Consider the following 21,736-nt stretch of genomic DNA (forward strand, 5'->3'; position numbering starts at 1 on the left):
CAGCTACAGAGATACAAAGATGAAAGGAGGCTTGGTCTCTATTCATCAAGTGTTTATACTTCAGCCAGGGCCGCAAAGAGACAAAATACAAAAGCATCCCTGCTAACGGAGAGGGATGCATTCACACACAGTCTGAGAAAAGGGAGGGAGTAACAGAGAGCAGCGGCAGCTCGCACAGAAGCAGATAATCAGGCAGCATGAAGCTACCCCAAACCAAAGAATAACCCAAGAAAAGGTGCCGTCCACGTTGCAAAGTGCGTCTTCCTTGATGAGTTTCAGCATCAGCGCTGAGGTCAATCTGGATGTGGGCTATACCCGGCCCATAGGACCTAAGGAAAACAGGAAGTGCCAGGAAGAGGCAGCCTGTGATAGAGAAAGCCAGTGATTGACAGGGCTGATGAGACTACCTCCCCAGCTTCTCTTTCTACTGGATGGGAGACTCAAGTCTCAGTGTTATTCAGAGACCTCTGTTCTACTTGCCTGATGTGGGATGCCCCTCTATATGGTGTGAATATGTTTTAATACTATTGTTTAATAAAGAAGCCGATTTGACCAATAATCAGGCAGAACAGAGTCAGGTGGGAAATCCAAACAGAGATACAGGGAGAAACAGAGTGGATTCAGGGAGACATGAGCAGCCACCGGAGAAGCAAGATGCCAGAGCATTGTTGGTAAGCCATGGGGGCACATGGCGATACACAGATTATTAGAAATGGGCTAATGTATATGTAGAACTAGCCAGTAAGAAGCCTGAGCCACCAGGGTCTCAGTGGCTGGGTTCTCAGAATGCAGAGCACAAGTAAAGAAGAAAAGGGTTTGGGGAAGATAAGATGAGTGGATTTTGGGAGTTAAGTGTTTAACCATGTGGACAGTTCAGGAAGCAGGCCATTCACAAGTTCAGCACTTCAGAAAGAGATCTGTGCTGGAGACACAGCGGGAGTTACAAGCCCTTATCTGTAAGCTCTAACCACGGAACGGATTGTATCAGCATGAAAATCAAGGGAAGGTTTAAGGCATTGTAGCTGTTCAGTGGGGCGGAGCCAGCACTGCAAAGTGAGCATGAAAGATAAAGGACTAAAAGCTGCTTGTTGATATAGCAACAGGAAGGAAGGAGGGAGGGAGGGAAGGAGGGAGGAAGAAAGGAAAGAAGGAAGGAAGGGCCAAACAAAAGGGAAGGAAATCAGAAAACTATTATTTTACACATGCATCCTGTTCCATCCTTTTGTTGCTCTTAAGATGGGTGTGATCTCTCTGATTAATGTTACAGCATCAGCAAGGAATGGACCAATGGAACCAGGTATGTGTGATTGCTCCATCCTCCGGTGCATCATCAGCCTTGCACTGTGTCCCTTCAGTTCCTTCCTCTTAGGAGAATCAACTTTGTCCTGTTGCTGCAGAATCCAAACACGAAGTTAGAAGGCCCATCATGGAAGGATGCTTGTGAGTCACTTCGCCTTGACTGGAAGCCTCCCAGTCATGGCCTCCAGACCTGTCACTCGGTGAGAAATCCTGCCTTCTTGCTGTATATTCTGTGCCTTCTGGCTCCTTCCCACTTGGCTCTGGTCCTCAGTGCCTGGGCAGCTCCATCCTGACCCTGCCAGGGTCTCATTATGAAATGCAGCCCCACACACTTGCCTGGGACGGTAGGAAAACAAGTGAGATCATGGAATCACTGACATAGGCCTTTTTTAGGAAAGCTTATGGAAAGTTGGGGAGCAGTCAGAGGATTAGGGATGAGTAAATGTTATTCCAATAGAGGGTTGACTTCCTGGATATGGTCAGGAGAGGATTATTCAGATGATGGTGTTTGTGCATTTAAAAGTGATGGGTCACCCGACACTAGCATGATGTCTCTAAAACATGGACTTTACTAACTTTTGAATGTTTCTAGGCAATAAATCAGAAGCTGTTGATATGCAAGAGAGCAGTTTCCTAGGGGAGACTGACAAGTCTTCCAAAGCATCCCTAAGGGAGAACATGTCTAGGGGTGAACAGTGCAGCATGAAGTGTTTGTGATCTGGTCCCCAGCTCCAAAGTCTCTGGATCATAGCTTTCCTCCTTGGTCCCATGGATTAACAATCTGACAGGCCCTCCCGGTTTCAATGAATGCCGCAAATTTGCTGGTCTACCTTGATAACTTTGTGCTTCACCTAGATTTAGCCAGACTGGTGTGGTGGTTTGAATGAGAATGGCTCCCATTGCCCCATTTATTTGGATGCTTAGTCATTAGGAAGTGGGACACTTTGATAGGCTAGGAGGTGTGGCCTTGTTGGAGGAAGTGTGTCACCGGGGATGGGCTTTGAAGTTTCAAAAACCCATTCCAGGGCCAATCTGTCTGTCTCTGTCTCTCTTCTCTGCTGCCTATGGATCAGGATGTAGAACTTCCAGCTCCTTCTCCAGCACCATGTCTGCTTGTGTGTTGCCGTGCTCTTGCCATAATGATAAAGAACAAAACCTCTGAATGTAAACAAGCCCAAATTAAATGCTTTCTTTTATGAGTTCCCTTGGTCCTGGTGTCTCCTCACAGCAATAGAACAGGAACTAAGACACCCGGTGTCCTAATTTGCTGTGAAAAAACTGTCACCAAAAGCCACTTTGAGAGGAAAGGCTGTATTTCATCTGACAATTCACAGCCTGTTTTGAAGGGAGTCAGGGCAGGAACTCAAGGGGGGACCGAAAGGCAGGAAGTAAAGTTGAGGCCATGAAGGAATGCTGCTTACTATTCTCAGCTTGCTGTTTGTATACAACCCAGGACCACCCAACAAGGGGTAGCACCACCCATGACGGGCTGCCCCCCTACCACATTAATCACTAATCTCATGAATGTCCCACAGACTTGCTATAGGTCAATGTGATAGAGACATTTTCTCAACTGAAGTTCCCTCTTCCCTGATGACTCTAGCTGGTGTCAAGTGGACGGCATGTAACCAGCACACCTGGTTTCCATGCTCCTCAATCAAGAATTGCCAAGAGAAATCTGTTAGGATACCAGGCAAAGAAGGAGGGGCCTGGATGTCTTTAATAGGACATAAATATACCTATTACGTCAACAAAATAAAATAAAAAAGATCGGAGCATTTAGAAGGATTGTCCCAAACCGATATGATAGCTCAATGGGTAAAGACACTTGTCATCATGCCCGAGGACCTAAGTTTGGACTCCAGAATTCACAAGGTAGAAGGAAAGAACTGACTTCTGTAAGCTGTCCTCTGGCCATGTACATGGGTGTGATGGTACATGCGCACTTATACACACACACAAGCACACACATTGAAATAATTTTATAAAGATAAGGCATTAAGATAATTCAGTAAATTTAAAAAGCAAAATTCATTAAAATGTAAAGGTTTTGTTTAACAAGATATAGCATTTAAAAGTGATGAACATAATGACAAGACTGGCCTTGAACTTGCAGCACACCTGCCTCAGCTTCCTAAGTAGATGGGATTATGTCTGTGTGACCAAGCCCAAGTTTTTGCTTTTGGGATACGTTCTTGTTATGCGTAACTTTGAATGCTTAGCATTAAACAACTGACCTGCCATATACTGGGACTATCACCACATCTCTGTGTGTGTATGTGTTGTGTCCATCTGTCTGAGTGCCTGTCTGTCTAACAACTCATGGAAAAACAATATAAAGACCCATGAGAACCAATGAGAAAAAGACACAGTTTTATAAAAAGAACAAATGAATGGAGTCTTCACTACAGAGATTTCCCCATCCTAAGGTAGGTGAAAGAGATCAGTATCACTACTTATTGGGAAAACTCAAAACTGCAGTGAAATACCTCATGCCTCCACTTCAGTGTCTCAAACTTAGGGCTGACTTTATCAAGGATAAAGAATGTAAGGGATCACAGGCTGCCAGTAGGTCAAACCTCTGTTAGCTGTCATGTTGGTGTTTCCCATCCAATTTATGTGACCAATGTGCGTGTACAGCAAGATGGCACCCAATGCCAGCTGGCCCGTGAACCACACTTGGTGTGAACTGACTTGCTGTGTGTGTTCCATCCCAGAGTCCATACTAGTATCAGGTTGAAGGATTCTCATTAAAGATCATCAATTTCTAGAGACTCAGCTCTACTGAGCCTTGATAAATAGGTCTGGGTCAACTAAACAAACCACCCCACATCCCTTCATCCATGGGGGTGGAGCAGAAGATGGATGTGCAGGTTGAAAATGGAGTCATATAGAAGTAATTCATTTCAGCGTTCCCTAGGATTGTGGGAAAACATTCTTTTCCTCCTTCCCTCCTTCCTTCCCTCCCTCATTTCCCCTCCTTCCCTTTCTCCCTCTATCACTCCCTCTCTCCCTCCTTCCTTCCTTTCTTTCTTTGCATTACATATTGAAACCAGAACTCTGAGCATGCTAAGCCCATGTTCTAGCACTGATTCCACTCAAGACCCTGTATATTTCAAAATACCTAGTGAAGAAGTAGAAATTCTAACTACCCCAATTTGATCATTGTACAGTACAAAGGTGTTGGCTTCTCACATGGTACCTTATCAACACATAAAAACACTGTCAATTAGCAAAACAAACCTGCGAGTATGGCTCAGACAAAGTCATGGGAAGTAAGGTGTCTTAATGGGGACTTATGGGAACAGTAATTCATAATGTTGGATAAGTCGGATGCTGTTAGCCTTGGTCCCCAAGATACACTGTAGAGCCTGCAGCTGAAAACTCCTCAAGGTATGAGGCCTTGAGTTAGGCATGAATATTGTCAGTGTATTTTGAAATGACTTTAATGAAAACAGTCATTTGTATAAAAGCAAAATAGATAAGAGAGGGAGGACCAGAAGAAAGATGTTTGCTCCTTCTGGGGGAATCACAAAGGACAAAGGGAAAATAAAGCTCATTAAAACGGCTCCTTCGTGCCTCATGTATTAAACTTCACATTTTCTGGCCACTGTTTTGAGGCATTGAGAGACTCGTATTTTAATATAAAAACCACAGAACGCTGGCTTTTCTCTGTGCTGTGCCATTATCTGGCTTTTGGCAGACTTAAAATTCTTCCTTTTAAAACTATTTCCTTTTGGAGGTCAGCTGAAAGTCCAGTTCAAGTACCACATTGATAAAACTGAACACAGGACCACTCTTAAAAGCCAACAATTATGGGTCCCAGTAGAAAAACACTCCGTGGTGCCAGGCTTCCGAGACATCGTGCCTCAAACGTGGCTTTGTGTCAACGCAGCTGTATCCACAGGCAAAAAGTTAAAAGACTTATTTGAAAATGTTTCCACTTTTGGAGGCTCCCTTCTGCAACTTCTCTGCTGATGGGGAGGAAGAGCTGGGGTTGGAGGGTGCCTTTCCAGCTATTGGTGGGTCTGCGATCACACGCCCTGACCTGGGGAGCCTGTCAGATCCTCTAACCTCTAGCCAAGTTTTCTCCTTCAGCCTACATTGCTCCGGCAAGCAGAATCTATATTCCGATGGCCAAATGCTGGGGCTTGTTTATTCACTGTGCAGACACGATGAGCTCATGGGGATCAAGGATTTTGTTTTAATTGGCAAATTCGGTGTCTTACACCCACATTCATCTTTAACACGGTTTATACTTATGGTGTCCCATGAAATCTATTCCCTCACCATTCCCTAAATAGCCTACTGTTCCCATTCTGCCCTGTACATTTTTCTCCAAAGTAAATGTCACTGAGCAGAAAGCAGGTGTAGGACAAAAGCCACAGAGACGTGGAGCAAAGATACAGACTCTGAACAACTAAACTGTTCACCGCTGATAAAGAATGGGTAAAATGGCTGTGCACCTGAGGTAGGAAGAGAACTGATCCACACAAGCTCCTCTAAGTCAACTTTCCACGGACCGATGGAAGTACATAAAACTACACACATCATGTGGGGCTACCTCAATGAATTTCCAAAAAAAAAAAAAAAAAAGGTTAGCACCCCAATTGATCAGTGAAAGATCAAGGAAAAGAGCATCACCACCCCTCAGAATCCCCATCACCTTCTACCTACTGTTTCTTAACATGCAGGAGGCAGCAATCTAGGCCTTGCCTGATTTTGTTAATAAAGTTTTATTGCAACATGGCCACACTTTGCATGCCACCTGTGACTGGCTTTGCACAAGATCAGCCCAGTGATTATTTGCAACCGGGCCATGGAGACTCAAAGGTTATCTGGACCTTTACAAAAATTTCCAGAACGCTGTTCCAGAGCTGCCCTGAACAGAAGAGAATGTTGAGTATCAGACACAATTTAAAATTTTCTAATAACATTAAAAGTGTACGAGTTAAATGACTTCCACGATGACATTTTACTTAATCAATACATCTAAAATAGTTCAACTTGCAATTACCATTTTAAAAATGGGAAATCTGATCTCTTTCCGCAGTTTTCAAATCCAGAGTTCATTTTGCCTTGACAAGCACATCTGGGCTCACTCTAACAGTACTTCAAGAGCTCAGCAGTCTTGTCTCACATGTCTCTTGGGGCTAGAGATTACACTGGACCATACAGGTCTGGAATCTGCTCTAGGTTTCAGAGGCCGGAACAACAGAACGCTACCTTGTTGCAGATCCTGTTTCTAACACAGACAGGTACCTAGCTTTCTACTATATCGGCATAAAGTGATACAGACAAACACACACACAGAGAGAGAGAGAGAGAGAGAGAGAGAGAGAGAGAGAGAGAGAGAGAGAGAGAGAGAGCACCCAGCTTCTAACTGCAATGAATTCCAAAACCTAGAGGAAGGGTCAACTCCACAGCTCCACCAGCCAGGTGCACTGGGTGGCAGAAGGCAGCAAACCCACATGTGCTTTCGTAAAGGAGAAAACAGAGGCTGCAAATGAATGGTACACACTTAGAGAAGGATGGTACGGTCCTGAGAAGTACCACTTTAGGGTTATGTCTGGCAGCTCGGCCACCCCATGGCTATATTTAGCAAAGCAAAACACTGCATTTAAACAGTCTACAAAAAAAAAAAAAAAAAACCCAACAACAGCAAAAGAAAAACTAGACAGTTGCTAATGTAGAAAAATGAAGGGATCACATAGATCTGGATTCCTGGCGTCTTTCAGAAAATTCGAGAAGCTAGGAACATAGCTCTGCCCCGTGACGTCAGGTGGCTGCTGGGAGTAGCTCACGCTGCCTCCTGTACAGAAGAAGGTTATCTTTAGATGGCCCCAGCACCCACTGTTCCCAGCCATCATTCACCTGTTCACATATTACCTGGGTTTTCACCCTGTGCCTTCTGCAGTTGACATACTTCTGGGACCCTGTGATGGCCTTTGAGAGTTCTGACAGACTAATATTCGATGGAACACAGCTATACCCTTTCCGCAAGAGAAGAACTTCAGCAGAAGTAAAAGCTACTGTTTATCACATATACGCTCCAGTGGAATCAGATGAACTCTTCCCATCTTTGATTACTTAACCCACATCTTAGGGGCCTATTTGGACCCAGAGTCAGAGACAAGCAGTGTTTATATGCTCCAAATGTCTCGGGCAATGAAGTGTGTAACAAGTACCGCCTAAGGCCCCTGATCACTAACTGGGACCCCACTGGCTACGTTGCTAGGCTTATTCTTGCTTAAATGATTGTGACATTGGAATTTGACACACTTGAAGATTTAACCACAACTGCCAACAATGAGACGAACGGTTTCTTCTCTGACCTTCCACTAAGGTTTCTCTGCACCCCGAGCGAGGCTCATTATTTTGCCTAAATTCAGTTGTCTTAGAGTTTACTAATATTTCATGAGCCAGGGCATGGGCACGTTTTACAGAGCTAGAACATGCATGTTTCATAAAGTCTGCATTGCTCATTTGGAAACCTGCTGATGGCTGCGGGGTTGCATATGGCTCATTCCCAAAGGTTCATGGGCTGGAAGCTTGGTTGTTAGTGTGGTCACACGAGAGGTGGTGGGGCCATTAAGGGGTGAGACCTAGAGGGAGTTAGTATTGGGGGTGCTGTCCTGGGAAGGAATTCTGGTGATTTTGGGGGCCCGTGTGCTGAGCTAGTTCTCTAGCCAATGAGCTATTACGAGAGCTGGCTTCCTTTTGGCTTTCCCTGGCTTATCGTCTTGCCCTGTGAGAGTGTCCCCCACTCCCTCCTGTCACATGATGCCATCTGCCATCAGCCCCTCACCAGAGGCTGGATCAATGGAGCTACCTGATCTTGAACTTTCAGCTCCAAAACAGCGAATTAAGACAAACCTCTTTGCTTCCAAAAGCTGCCCTGCACTCTAGTTTACTTTCTGCGGCTGTGCTGAAACATTCTGACCAAGGCAACCTGGGGAAGAAAGAACTCGTTTCCACCTGCATTTCCAGTCCACCAGCGATGGGAGCCAGGGAAGAACTGAAGTGGGTGCTAAAACAGCAAACAGAGGACTCTGCTTACAGGCTGGCTCTCTCTGGGTCATAGTCAACTTTCTCTTATATCCCAAGATCACCTGCCCAGGGATGACACCGCCCTGGGTGGGCTGGGCCCTCTAATGTCAACTAGCAACCAAGAGAATGGTTCTTGGTTCTTCATTCCCCATAGACATGCCCACAGGCCGGTGTGATAAGAGGTAATTCCTCCACGGAGTCTCCCTCAGTTAACTCTGGGCTGCATCAAGTTGATAACTGAAGCTAATTTGAAGGCCCACCCTCGATAATTTCATTATAGTCATGGAAAACCTTAATTACTGAAAGATACTCAGAATAATTTGCTATTTCCAGTGAGAACAACCCTTCTAAAAAGAAACTCAAAGAAAGTCTTTTTCAAAGTTACTTGTTTGTTCTTTGAGCATACTGAATGGCTGGAATAGTAATGAGGATAGCATTCTACTTAACTCTGTTTGTTTTCTGTTACTGTGGATGAATATTTGAGACCAGGTAGTTTCTGAAGAGCAAAGAGATTCATTTTGAGTCATGGCTCTTGAGTCCAGTGGCATAGCAACAACAGCCTTCTGGCGCGCCGTGACGTGGCTGAAGATGATAGACAAGTGAGCACATGTGACAACTATGAGGCATAAGAGGCAGCCTGGCCCTGTGGCAGCCTGCTCTTGTGATCACAATCCTATTCCCCAAAGGAAGGCATTGCTCTCTTCTATGGACCTCATCCTTTCTAAAGGCCGGGCCTCTCTCCACAGCAGCGATGCCAATCAAATCCAACACAGGTTTCCAGAAGCAAAAGGAAACACTGTACCATACCATGTTCTCTCTGGTCCTCTGTGTGATTTAGACATGAGCTGCTTAACCTCCGAGCCTCAGTTCCCCTGCATCTAACTTGGGATCGACAGGCAAACTGATGAACTTCACACAATACCCACAGAACCTGTTTATGACAGCAAAGGCTTATTTTGGTTGTTTCTGAGGTCTCTCAGTTCAGCATGACAAAGTTCATGGTGGCAGGGGAGTGTGGCACCTGACATTGTACCATGCCAGGAAGCAGAGAGAGTGGCCAGAACTAGGGATAATAACTCCCCAAGGCTCCCTACTGGTCCCCTATTCCCATTGCCACTCTGGATAAGGAGTACTCCAAACATGAGCCTGTGAGGGAGACTTCAATTTCAAACCATGGCTGCCCAGTCTCCTCCACCCACTTCCTTCATTGTTTTCCTGTTTCTGGGGTTGACTCTGCCTTGTCCTGACTTTTGATGGTGGGAGTTTTGGGGAGGTTTTAAGGTCACTGGCATTCTGGTGGATGTTTCTATCTTTCTACAGCTGTGGTAAAAATACCATGACCAAGGCAATGCATAGAAGAAAGAGTTCCAGTTCCAGAGGAATAAGAGTCTGTGATGGTCAGGGGGACAGGCATGGCGGCCTGGAACAGCAAACTGAGAGCTCACATCTTGAACCCTGAGTGTGAAGCAGAGTGATCAAACTGGAATTGCTGAGTCTTTAAATTCTGGAAGCCAGCCTCCAGTGTCATACACCCTAAACAAGGCCACACCTTCTAAATGACCCCAAAGAGTACTGCCAACTCGAGGCCAAGTGTTCAATACATGAGCCTCTTGAGGACATTTTCATTTAAACCACCACAGCAGGTAAGCCTTGAGGACACAGAGGTCATCCTCCAAAGTAAACAGAAACTCTTCCTCCCTGTAGAGGAAGAGGACATCCTGCTTACGAGGCGTGAATCTATGCTTCAATGAATCTACGATTCCATGAACTCTATGATTCTAAGAATCTATGGTTCAATCTTGGCATCTGTTACTCCCAAAGCCAGGTTAGGTTATAAATTCAGTTCAGTTCGACAGAACTAGAACAGAAGCTTTTCATGCTCAAACCACAATGCCATACATAAAATCCTTTGTGAGAAAGTCCTTGCCTGGCATAAACCTAGGGAATCTTGAGAGGAGCAGAAGAAGGAAGAGGTGGGCGGTAGGGAAGTCCAATGGTGAGGATGAGGGGGCACGCTGAGGTTGGATTGATAGTTCAGTCTCCAACAACAAAATGCCCTAATCAATGTCAAGAGCTCAGACCTGTGAACGCCTAGGAAGAAAAGAGTTTGTTACCAGTTACTTTGGACAACTCCAAGCATATGAGGTGTCTGTGAGAGGGGCTGGAGACGCCTGCAGAAAACCATGGAGGAGCCTGCACAGGAAAAGACTCCATGGGGTCTCCCAAGGTTCAGTTTCTCTCTCTCCCTGACTTTGCTGGGTGAAGATGTCCCCAGCACTCCAAGCTGTGACCTAATGGAAAGACATCTTCACAGTTATAAGTATCAGGGGAGGTAGGACAAGGGTCATGGAAAGTTAACTTTGGAAGAATTTTTCGAGTGGGTCTTCCAACGATTTCTTAAAACGATTTTATTTTTATATTTTTCCCGTGTTAAGGACTGAATACAGGGCTTCACACGTGCTGGCCGTGAGCTCCCCTCTGCCCTACACCCCCAGCTCCTGTGTCAATCACACAGCCTGTTCCTGTGCACTGCGGGGAAGGGCTCTCTCCAGAAAGGGAACCATGTGTAACAGCATGCTAAAAACAAAAGAGCATTTCTGTGTTTCGACCTGTGTCTCCTCCAATCCCTGCCACTGCCACAGTGGGGAACTGTACCTCACTAGGAGATTACCAACCCACCCCATACTCCTGCCTACCAAAGCAGCAGCTTGCCCGGGACTTGCTGTTTTTAGTGTAACATGATTAGCTCATTGTCATTGTTTTATGAAATAATTACTATGGCATAAAGTTCATCACAAAATAACAACAAATTTCTTCCAGGAAAGTTATACTTATCAAAATTAACTAGTGTTACTTATTAACACAATAAACAGCTATATTATTTATATCTCCTTAATGGAATAGAAATTTATTAACTTCCTTATCACAATACCTATAAAAATTAGAGATGTGAATTATGTGGTGTAACAAACATAAAAGACAGGCAAAATTATGCAGCCCTAGTAGGAGAAGCGAGGTAAGATGGAAAGAAACAGAAAAGTCATGGTCTCTTAGTTGGTAAACTAGAAATACTAACAAGGAACATACTATTTAATATAATGATGCCAATGTAATTCCAATTGAAGTAGATACATAATTATGAGAAATTAAATTAAATCTAATTAGGTCCGTTTTTCTGAAGACTGGGCTTCTAATGTGTAATGAGAACTGCCAACATCAAATGCTCCCTGATAAATGGCTGACGTGGGAATCGAGGATAAATCCTTTGGTTCTGGTGAAAGGCATAATCAGGAAATAGCCTTTTACTCTAGTTTTAATGGAATGAAGCAAGAATTCATCTGGATGAACTGGCGTCTATCCCGCTCAGTGTCTGACTGCTGGGTGTTTCCCACATATCGATTCTATAGCCTTTTGGTGAGGTTGGAACAGCCAGCATGGATGTGTGCAACCACAATGACATCACAGAATAAGGCTAAGATAGTGCTATGGCCTCTCTCTGGTTCATGCAGAGTGAAGAACACCTGTGGGGTGTGCAGGATGGATGGACATGTCGGGCTGTCCTGCACACCAGATAACCAACCATACCAAAGCGGCAGGAGACTGCTCTCACAAGCATGCATTTTATAATTTTAGTTCTTATGACGTCAGCAGACCCCTGAGCATTAGAGCTGTTATTGTCTGAATAGTTGTGTCCATCCAAATTTCTTATCGAAAATCTCAGAGCAACAGCATTAAGAGAGTCCAGAAAGTCTCTGCCTTGTTAGAGGTTTTGAGGAAATGAGTCAGCCACTCCTTCCCTTCCACCATGGGAAGACACTGTTTCCACCCCCTCCGAAGGACTCAGCAGTAAGGCGCCATCTTGGAAGCAGGTAGTATCAGAAACAGCCCATGAAGCTTGATTTAAGGATGCTTTTCTTGATCACCAAGTCTGCTAACCACAGTCTCTTCCTCCATGTCCTCCCTACCCAGCAGACACAGGTTTTCTTTTTTCTTTTTCTTTTTTTAAATTTATTTATTTATTATGTGTACAATATTCTGTCTGTGTGTATGCCTGCAGGCCAGCAGAGGGCACCAGACCCCATTACAGATGGTTGTGAGCCATCATGTGGTTGCTGGGAATTGAACTCAGGACCTTTGGAAGAGCAGGCAATGTTCTTAACCTCTGAGCCATCTCTCCAGCCCCCAGACACAGGTTTTCTACAGTTATGGAGAGCACACCTTCCCCGAAAAACGACATGTACATATCTTCCACTGAGTTTAAGCTCAGTGCCACACAAATGACGCTACTGCATCACAGCCAAATAAATAACTACTCTGGGGATCGCCTTTCTCGGTGGCATGGGCTTTGAACAGGCGAGGTCTTGCAAACACAGGTCTCTTGTAGATGAGCCATCAGCGCAATTCATGCCAAAAGCAAGGCTTCAGAGTAGATACACAGGGGTGACCCTGCTTGCCTTTTAGCAGCTTTTAGTATGGATCATTGAGAAATTATGCGCCCCTTTTAAGTCTCAGTTGCCTGCTTTGAAAAAGGGAGCTATGAGGGGCTAGGAGTGTAGACCAGTGGTCGAGCACTTGCCTGCCATGTGTCCCCAAACCTGCAGCAAACTGACAGACAACTATGAGCACTGGAGAAAACAAATTAAAAAAAAAAACCACAAAACAACAAAAACCAGGAGAGGGAGTAGATAGTAATACTTATCCACAAGATACTTTTGTAGATTATACTGCATGAGGTATGAAGCCTTGCAGTGCCCACCTGCATGATGAGTCTGGGTTACCAGTGCTCTGATTATTATTAATGAAGACCCTTTGATGCGATCACGCCAATTAAAACCTGTCTTAGAGGTGTCAGCTTCTTAGGAAATTAGATGTAGCTGGAGACAGAGGTCAGACTTCCAGTTCAGTTCTGCAACCGTGGGCTTGTTTCCTCATCTATAAAATTGAAGATAGTACAAGCACCACTCAGAACAGCAGCATGTTCCTCTGGATCCTCCGTGACACTCGGGACAGTAGCATGTTCCTCTGGATCCTCCATGACACTCGGGACAGTAGCATGTTCCTCTGGATCCTCCATAACACTCAGGACAGTAGCATGTTCCTCTGGATCCTCCATAACACTCAGGACAGTAGCATGTTCCTCTGGATCCTTGGAGACACTCAGGACAGTAGTATGTTCCTCTGGGTCCTCCATGACACTCAGGACAGTAGTATGTTCCTCTGAAATCCTCAGTGACACTCGGGACAGTAGCATGTTCCTCTGGATCCTCAGTGACACTCGGGACAGTAGCATGTTCCTCTGGATCCTCCATGACACTCAGGACAGTAGCATGTTCCTCTGGATCCTCTATGACACTCAGGACAGTAGCATGTTCCTCGGGTCCTTGGTGCCACAAGCATCAAGAAGGATTAAATGTGTGAAGCCTTTGTTTCAGGAAATGCCAGTGGGGTGGAGTGGGGAGGGCAGCTCGGGCAGCTGGGAAAACCATCAGGCTGTGATGCAGATCTTGTCAATTCTTCCTATTTTAGGTGCATTTCAAAGAAAATGGCACATGTCTGTACTTCCCCCTAAGTACTTTACCATGTGCATCTTTAACTAGAGCTCAGTTTTTTTTTTCCTGGCTAAAAAAGTGTTTAATGCAAAAATTTATACCAAGTTTTTAAGTGACTGAAACCATTTCCCAGCACCAGACAGCAGACATTACCTGGTTGGGAGCAATTGGCAACTGCACATTCTTGGCGTGGAATGTGGCGTGTGGGCATCTGCTTGTGTGCTTCCCACAGATGCTGATTATAGTAGGCAGGGGCTCCAGGAAGCAGACTAAGGCAGAGCTTAGCCTACAGGAGGCTTATTATGGGATAGCTGAAGAAACCAGCTGCTTCATGGCCCATATGAAGTCATGAAGGCTGGCCTTGACTGAAAAGCCAAGTGGTCTCATCAAAATGATACTTAAAGGTACAACTTCCATCCTCTCTCCCTTCTTTTCAATAATATGCATTTTCTGCAGGTGGACTCCTACCATTTGTGCATGTCCTGAGTCTTTTGAGCACAGCGCCACACTTTTCCAGGTCTTGGATGGTAATTCCCAGACTTCCAATCCAGAATATCAAAATAAGACAACAGAACCCTTGTTTCCCGGTTCTATTGCTAGGGGTGTGGTCTCATGCTCTGGGCTCTGGCCAAACTTATGAGCCCATGCAAAGTTTTGTTAGAAACTGGGCGACGTATTTGGGATTAGCACCAGCATCCATGTGGTGGTCAGAGGCCATGGCAGAGCTGGTACCAATAACTAAGGAAGTGATACTGACAAGCAACCTCCTGCCCCGGCCTCTGGGTGGGGCAATGCTGCTACGTCATTGTGGGAGTCTCTTAGGATGCTCAGGCCATGGTCCATCCATGATTCTGAGAATCTTATCTTTAGTATCATTCCTTATCTAAACCAGCTAGAGGAAACTCATCTGTGTGCACCATAAACCCTGACCTATTTAATAATAATAAAAGCCTTTCATTCACTTTTTAAAGTCACAGCACATTTTCATCAAACACAATACAGAGATCCCTCAATTTACAAGCCCACTGCAAGCTGAAAACATCACATTGAAAATGTATCAAACATATCTAGACTGCTTAACACGGCACGGTAACCCAGCCTGCCTTCCACATGCTTGGGACATGGACAGCAATCAGCCAACAGCTGAACAATTATATATATATATATATATATATATATATATATACACACATATATATATATATATACATATATATATATACATATATAGACATACAGTTCTGGACTTGTAGATTGGCAGCCTAGGAAAAGATCAAATTTCTCTACTGAAATTCTATCACTTTTATACTATTGCAGAGTGAAAAGATCAAAATCAAATCAGGGCATGTCAAGGATATTGGTATTCTCTGGAAGCCCAGCACACTATACAGATTATAGTCACTCTAATCTAATACAGGGCGATTGTCCCACTCTTCACGATCTAGGACTCTAGGACTCAGTGACTTTACTCTTAGCAACAGACACAATGTTCTTGATAAGGCTACTAAAGAAGGTCTGTCATCACTGGACCCAGGCTTTTTAGGGAGCAGGAGGGTTTGGGGAGGGACCTCATCTCATATCTCCTGTTCCATCGTCTGAACAAACTCCTCTTATTTGGAAGCACACCTGCTTCAGGTTTTCACAGCCATTTGCTTGCTCTTCCACGCATGTCTATCATAAGTGTCAGGAAAACGCCAATTCAAGAAGCAGATCAGTCATGACCTCTGAACTTCTCACTGACGTTCCTCCCATTTCATGGGTGACCCTTTCAGGAGCCTCCCAGCACACATGGGCACCCCCTTCCTAGATTGTTTTCCCATTATGACCCAAGGTAACCTGTGATTTTGAGGAGGTTCACACCTCAAACCATTAACACACCAAAATGAGTTTCCCAGGCTTTACCCTTCCTTCTACCTACAAGATCTGCCAGGGCTTCACATCAGCCAGATCTACCAAGAAGCTAATTACCAAAGGGAAACAGAGGTAAAAAGCCTGGTGAAGGCAGCCCAGTGGTCACATAGTGCAGGGTTCAAGCAAAGCAAGAGTGTTTTCTAGGGATAAGGGAGCAAAGGACCAACTCAACAGCTCGTCACAGAAGCCAGTGAGGTTGAAAGGGGCCACAGAGTAAGCTGGAGGAAAGCCTAGGCAACTGAGTATGACCCTGCCTCAAAGTCAAAAGCTAAAAAGCAGCCCGGATCTGGAGTCTAGTGGTAGGCCCTGGGTTTAATTCCTTACACAGCGAAAGAAAAATGACATGACGTCATTTTCACTGTAAAAATAGGAAGTAAGTGATTCACCCTGATGTATAAGTCAGATGCAAAGACAGAAGATAGAACTGGAAGTGGGATCCGAGTGTCCCTGCATGTTCTCACGCCACTGATGTAATAAAAAGGTACTTATGACACACCCCTGACCGAACTCACCAACAGACCCAGTCCCCAAGGTTGAGGGGGAATGAGAGGTGCTATTTTTGACTTCTTTCCAGTGAACAAGGAGGAAGCTGCCGCAGAAGCAGAAGTGATGGGCCTTTTGAGGGTAAATTCTTACTCCATCCGTGTGCTGCTGAGAGCCGAGAGTGGGAACCCTCGTCAGATGGGGATTTTGCATATATAAGCAGAAATTTCAAGAACCTTGAAGGAGGGGCTGGAGAGATGGCTCAGCGGTTAAGAGCACCGGCTGCCCTTCCAGAGGTCCTGAGTTCAATTCCCAGCACCCACATGGTGGCTCATGACCATCTACAACGGGATCTGATGCCCTCTTCTGACATGCAGGTGTACATGTGGAGTACTCATACATAAAATTAAATAAAGTTAAAAATAACATTAAAAAAAAGAACCTTGAAGGAGCTGGAGTCCATCAAAGTGTCCCTTTCGCCAGACAGAATGGGAAGCTCTTGCTAACAGGTTTGGATGCCATATGCACAAAGAAGTAAATCCCTAAGGGAGGGACACAGCACCCAGCTATTGTGTCTGCACAGATGTCACCGTGCGTTCACAGGATCAAACAGTAAGGGTTTCAGAGGCAGAGCCCAAGCAGTGCAAGGGTTCGAGTGGATAATATTCAGGAAAGAAGCACCCTCCCCATCTAACAAAATAAACAAACAAACAAAAAACCAAAAACAAGCCTTAGTAAAGCTGAAAGGATTTTGGTAAAGATGCTTTTGGTCCATGATAAGGTCAACCACAGCAACCGGAAAAGCAAATCTAAACACTTTTGCTCATTATAGTGTCTAATATATGTAAGAGGATCAAATAAAGATGGTAAGACTATAAAGGAAGCCAGCATTACTACACAGGTTAGCTTTTAAAGGCCCTGGGGCAGTTTAAAAGGAGAAGCTGGATGCTCTTTAGGCGTCCCCATAACCATTCTGGAGCGGTCACACACCCAGCTGTGGCTAACAAAGAAATCATGTAGCATTATTTGTGATTGTCTCTAAGTGCTTAAAATAATTGAACTGGCTTTGAATAATCGTGGGACAGATGCTGGGATTTCAACCCAGGCTGAGGCAGGAGATCTGTGAGCTCGCGGTCAGCCTGGGCGACACAATGAGTTTCTAGGCAAGCCTGAGTTTTTCAATGAGACCCCCAAACAAACCCTTTGCCATAAAGGGGCAGATCCACGGTTTAGGGAGTCTGACAATTAGTCCACATTAGAAATCCAGTGTGAGAAGGAACACAGAATCACCAATGTGAAGTAGCCAACCAGCCTCAGCCAGGGAACCTAAAAGGAAAGGGCCTGGATACAGTGCAAGTCTACACCCGCCTCTTCCACCTTTGCCATTCGTTAGAACCCTTTACTAACGCGATCTGCTGTATAACAAACATACCTGACTCATCCTAAGAAAAGTGCATTGTAAAATCAGTCTGATCTGCTGGGTACTTTTAAGCCTTAAGTTGGTACACCTTCAATTCATCTTATGTTCAGCCAACAGGGAATGTGCTTCCCTTTGATAAGGGGTCTTAGAAGCTCAAGGCTCCATCCTAAGCTTAGTTTTCCAGGAAGGAAAGAGAGAGGTCATTGGGGATGGACTCAGTTAAGATCTCACTGGCCTGGCTTTCCAAGCATAATCACTAACTCAGCCAATGTTCTACAGGAGTCCTCAGAGAGAGGGCAGAGGTGAACAAGGCAGGTCTCACCACCATGCACCCCCTTTTACTCAGAGGAGGTCAAACCGCTACCTGGGGTGAAAACTAACTTGACTCAGTCTTTCGACCTCAGTGTGTAAACATTTTCACTACTTTCTAGTTTTCACCACCAGTGAGCTGCAACTTTAAGGTGAAGATCTTCCATGACTGGCAGACTCTCACTGCTTCAGTTGGGTGACTGTTATAACAACAGTTGTCCCAGGGAAAGGTTGTGACATGGAGCAGTCACCCTGTGTCTCAGTCTCCTCACTGAGAAGATGGATATTCAGCTCAGAGAATCCGCTCTGGAAATCTGGTTGACTATGCTGCTAGGCCAAGATAAAAGTATCTATGTGGTTAAGAGCAGAGGACAGGAGTTCGATTCCCAGCACCCACATCAGGTGGCTCACAACCACCTGTAACTCTAGCTCTCGGCCAGAGACTCTGTGGGTGCCTGACCTCCTGTGCACATATTTACACATAATTAAAAATAATAAAATCTAAAAGATTTATGTAACCAACCACCACCTTCTTTTACAGAGTCCACTGTTAAAAAAAATAACGATAGCTTATTAGATGCGTACAAGTATATTATTAGATGTGTAAAGTATAATATACTTGCAGGTATATTATAATTTAAAATGTGAACTCTAATGACCATGTTAATGTGAGCGGGAAAGAGTGGCCACAAACAATTAAAACATGGTTACACTCATCCAAATCGATGTCTCGGTGCCTAGCATCTGGATTTGCAGATGTGTAGGGGTTTCCAGTGTAAGCCAGCAGGTACCTGCTGCACCTGGGAGAGTAAGTCCCATTAGCAGAGGCGTTATGGGTGCTGTTCCAACACCTGAGAGACTGAAGGCCCTTAGAGAGTGTCAGAGAGGCCGCGCCGGAGCTTTCAGAATAAAATCAAGCTGTGGGTGTTTCTGCTCTGGCTTTTGCATTCCATGGTTCTGTATCTCTTCATTGGAATATGGGCTCTTCGATCAATCCCATCATCTAGCTCCTGTAGACTCCTGTCAGTCTTGGGATTCACTTACTAAACACTCTCATTCATAGGCTCTGAGAAGCCTATTGAAGAATGCTGCCACCTGCATTGGTCAAGTCTATACAAGCCTCACTTTGGTGTCAGGAAGCCAGTCAACTTGTACAACACAAGACCAACACCATTTCTGGTTTGCAAAGTCACTTAGAACAATGAGCTGCCCAGAAATAAAATAACGCTTGGGTCTATCCTAAGGTGGAACAAACAGGTTTCACAGGTTCGAAGATTCTGGAGACCATAACCCTACCTAGCCTGTGAACATCCTCTCAGACTGTGGGAGAGAGATAAAGCACCTCTAATCCTTGGGAAGTGAATCCTGACAATTTTACACTGTTGCTGTATCTATTTGAATACAGGCTGGGTTTTCTCCTGCCAGAAGCAGGCCTCTGTCACTTCTGACACGATCTCCAGCCTTTTCCTGCTTCTACTTCCTCAATGTGGTGGTGCATATGTCTGCCTTCTACAAACCACCTTCTGGAGACCACTTCCCTATGGGGCACGAAGATGCAATCCACTCCAGTCTTCTGGCTCCCCATCCACACGTGGGCTTTGCAGAGGGGCCACAGTGGAAGCCTCTGAGTTTCAGTGTGACCTCTTCGAACGCCTGTCTTCTTACTCTGAACACACTCAAGCTGTGATAGAAACGTATGGATGACACCTGAAGACACTAGTCAGCTCTCTCACTCCTCCCTCCTTTTCTCCCTCCTCCCCCCACTCCTCCCACCTCTCTCTCACACACACACTCACATACTCTGACATCCATTCTGTAGAACATAGCCCTACCTAGCCTGTACACATCCTCTAAGACTGTCAGGGAGAGATAAACCAACTCTAATCTTTGTGGACTGAAGCCTTACAATTATACATTGTTGCTGTATCCATTTTGAATATTGGCTGGCTTTCTTCTGCCAGATGTAGGACTCTCTCTCTCTCTCTCTCTCTCTCTCTCTCTCTCACACACACACACACACACACACACACACACCACATCACACTATGTGGCCCCCAGGTGTGGTATGTACATTTACACTAGGCCCTGTAAGTAGTACAACCTTTCTTTCCAAACTGTCTCTTTTTAAATTGTTGACTGTCTTCTCTTCATAGCCATGATCCTACATTTAAAACTCACTTCTCTTGTTTTGGGTTTGACCTTCCTTGGTTTATGCACTAATAGGTAATGCATACCCACAATTCACTTTTATGATTTAGGATCTACAGCACACCTAGCAGTGAATGAGTAACGACAAACGCAAATACTACTCTCTGTCCCCAGACACCTATAGGATCACAACTGGAAGTGACAGCGGTGACCTACAACAGAGGATGGAAGGTAGAAGTTATTCTGAGGGAGGCGTGGCAAAGAAGGTAAACGCTAAGGTAAACTTGGGAGGACAGATTTCGGGAAGAAGAGAACATGGGACATGGCAGTCAATGAGAGGTGAACACACACTTTGGGGACCACAGATCCAATGTTGACACTACTGCAGGAGCCTGGGGTACCCGTGGAAGGGGACTGGAATTTGGCCAGCACAGGCAGAACTGTCGTGTGGACCACGAAAACATTTAGTTTCTACACTACAGTGGACAATGAGGCCTGGCCCTAAAGCTGTGCTCACAAACTTGAAAATTAGAGACAAATGTAAGTTCTCAGGTTCTAGCCTGACTACTCAACCCAAAACTCAGAGTAGTTTTAACCACAAAATACTCCTGAGCTGGCAAATACAAATGGTGGAAGGCAACCATATAGGGAATAGTATGCATATGAAATAAATATAAAGGATGGTGCATATATATGAGATCTATTGAGGGGTAATACAATTTGAGAGCATGCGGGAAGTGGGAAGAAGAAAAACCATTTAAGATAAAATTCAGGTTTCTGTCTTAAGAAATACAGTCCACAAAATTAACATCGTCTAGACAGACTGCAGTGATGGTGGTAGCTGGGGACATCAGCTGAATGTGAGCAGCCACGAGTCACCAGAGTGGCCATGACTTATGAGATGGCTGGCCGTGTGGAACCTAAGCACACATCAAACAGCGAAGAAAAAAGATCTGAGGTTCAGTGATGCATTCCCAGTGGGAAGCCAACAGCAGCTATCCAGCTCAGCTGTGTCAGGGTTACCTACAGCAAACTTCTGCACCCACTTCAGCTCACAAGAACTGATTGTTAAATACCTGGGAATCTTATCAGCTTTTTGTTAAACACTGGGTAGCCACGTGCAAAGATGTCCTACCACGTAGAAATTAGCAAATGCTACAGATTAGGTCTGCCTCTCCTGGAGCTCATGCCCGGTGCTGGCTACCTACACACACTCTTGACAACTAAGAGTAAGTGTAAATTCACTGGCCCAAACCCAGAAGTATTGAACCAGAAATGTCGGGATAGTTTTCACAGCTCTGCCTCCACCTTAGGTTTGGATTCTGGAGGGAAGGTGAAGGACCCAGCTGTAGACATGCAGATTCACCACTGGCCCATGAGGGCTAGAATGGTCTCTAAGGTGGGAGAAAGGTTCATGAGGCTGGGTTGGCTCAATGAGACCCCTGGCCTGCCCTTGCTGGACTACAAACCAGTGTACTCGGCCATGCTCATATATTTCCTAAAATTTATTATTATTGATGTTATTGTCATTGTTATTTTTTAGGAAGAAATATGACAGTTTAAGGGT

At 45.0% G+C, this 21,736-nt stretch overlaps 1 protein-coding gene across 1 annotated transcript in view; it reads right to left on the minus strand.

The window, feature by feature from the left end:
* The window catches only part of Rin2 (Ras and Rab interactor 2), a 165,551-nt gene that overhangs the window by 118,821 nt on the left and 24,994 nt on the right, over window positions 1–21,736 (minus strand). The window lies entirely within an intron of this gene.

The sequence above is a fragment of the Chionomys nivalis genome, chromosome 9 (assembly GCF_950005125.1).
Source record: "Chionomys nivalis chromosome 9, mChiNiv1.1, whole genome shotgun sequence".
In the NCBI taxonomy this organism is placed as follows: domain Eukaryota; kingdom Metazoa; phylum Chordata; class Mammalia; order Rodentia; family Cricetidae; genus Chionomys; species Chionomys nivalis.